The sequence below is a fragment of the Odontomachus brunneus genome, unplaced genomic scaffold, assembly GCF_010583005.1.
Source record: "Odontomachus brunneus isolate Ranch 3 - 2012 unplaced genomic scaffold, Obru_v1 Obru_scaffold_307, whole genome shotgun sequence".
Lineage (NCBI taxonomy): Eukaryota > Metazoa > Arthropoda > Insecta > Hymenoptera > Formicidae > Odontomachus > Odontomachus brunneus.
Genome location: NW_022639757.1, coordinates 64,153 through 66,617, shown reverse-complemented (window position 1 = coordinate 66,617; position 2,465 = coordinate 64,153).

Here is a 2,465-nt window from a genome sequence, read left to right as displayed (position 1 = left end):
GGACTCGAAAGCTCGCCACGTTATGCTTTATATGTGGCACAGCTCCGTGACTCTCGCTTTGCATCGCAATATTTGGGAAATGAAAGTCCATTCACCCATACAGAACAAATATCCGAAATACATTTTATGATATCTAACCCTTTTAGGGATATATATTTTTAAACTTTGAAATTACAATTCGTGCCTTACCTTATAATTCCGTACTAACGTACTAACGTACGGAATTGTACGTTGCAAGTCAACAAGCGTTACTCGGTATCTTGGTATTTATTCTAGAACTCATCTTTACATACTCTAAATCAATTAGAATTTCTCCATCTTACATATGCAGGGTGTCCCGAAACTACCGGATGTTATTTTAATGGCAGATTCTTTAGAACATTTTAAACGAAAACTTTTATACAAAAATGTCTAGGCTATAATAGTTTTTAAATAGGAAGCGATTATATTTCACCAATAATAGGGATGAAATTTCGCGCGCTCAGACACGTCAAAATGACAAGTGATAAAGGTGTCACACGCAGTATAGAACAGTGGACACCTTCATGGTAATAATTGATCGACATTTTGTTTAAGTTGAAATATGTTATTTTTACTTGAATCATATTTAAGATGTCTTACAACTATTATTCGTATAAAAAATATACTAATGCAATGCGTACAGAAGCGGCAAAACATATTATGACAATGTTATTGTAACTTTATACAATGATCATAATATCGTTAAAAAAGTGACATTCATAGGAGCAACTTTATCACTTGTCATTTCGACGTGCCTGAGCGCGCAAAATCTCAGCCCTGTTATTGATGAAATATAATCGCTTCCTGTTTGAACACTATTATAGCCTCGACATTTTTTTATGAAAGTTTTTGTTTAGTTATTTGCGCGAAGTGAAATCCTATATCAGAATGTTCCAATTTTTGTCATTTTTAATTATACCGATAGATTTTTCTTTATATAAAATGAATGAAACATTATTTATGCTAAATTTATATTTTTCAATGTTACATTTATTTCAAAATAAAATTTCAAATATAATTCTGTTACAAAAAAACTCACTTACAAATGGACAGAAGAAAACTATTTCGTTTTTTACTTGGTCGGTCCAAGTTCTGTTAACAAAAACTCTACTTTTTTGTTTTTTTTTATTTATGAAATAATATCTCAGTGTTCGTTCAGGTAAAATGAACTCTAAATTGCTCAGAGAATGTCAGTATAAATGGAAGTTGTGAGAAGTAGGAAATCCAACATAAATAGCGACTATCTTACAAATTTGTATTTCCTTCCTCTGTGCGAGAGGGAATGAGTGAATGAGTGATTAAGTGAGTGAGTGAGTGAGTGAGACAGACAGAGAGAGAGAGAGAGAGAGAGAGAGAGAGAGAGAAAGAGAGAGACTGAGGGAAATAATTTGGATAGAATTTTGATTTAAAAAAAACAATACTAATACCCGATTTTTCTAATAATTGATTTGTATTTCAATTATTATATACATATGCGTGTATGAAATTATTTCATGTTACATGTATGTATAATATGTGTGGATACACGTTTTTTATATTTCTTACGTATAATACTTAATAAAAATTAAGAAATATAAAATCAAAATACACAATAATAAAGATACTTCATTTATTTGCAAAAGCAGGTATTTTAGTATCCTATACATATTTTACAATAATTTTTTATTCAAATTTATTTTTTATTTATACATTAACGTTTTATTTGGAACATAATAATTTTAATTTTTGTAATCTGTCTTTCCTATTAATGTGCTTATTAGTTAAAAAAATTCTTTTTTAATATGTATATACTACAAAAAGAATTTGAATTAACATTAACATATTCAATTTTATTTAATATTTATTTAATATTTTGAATTAACATATTCAATTGAGGATTTCATATTTTATTTTTATATAAAGGATAAAACAATTGTTATTGTGTTCCGTACGGGAGCTGTCGTCCGCACGGATCGCGGGCGGCGGGCGGCCGTGCACCAGGCGCGTTCCGCGCGCGGGCGACTACCGCTCGCCGCGGCTTCACGCCGCCGCCGCTACGCGGCAGCGCGCCGAGCCGGGGCCGTTACACGCGGTTAAATTTCGGTGCGGCGCCTATATAAGACGCCGCGGACGCCGACTCTAAGCCTTTTGACTACTATTGCACATCAGGTCACTGCCTCGCTCAGGTATTATTTTGCACTATATCTAGCTTCATATCGCCTTCTTGAGTGCGTCAGCACGTTGGGCTCTTGCCTCGCTCGAGGTATACGTTGCATATCTGCATTGAACTTTACTGCCTTAAGAGTGTCGTAGACACGTTGGCATTTGTGCTTAGGTCTTCGGTGACTCTACACAGCCCTTTAGAGTGCGCTTGCACGTTGGGCTAATGTCTCTAGAGTATCCGAGGACACGTTGACATCTGTGTTACGAAGTGTACGGTAACTCCACGGATCTCCAACCTTCTC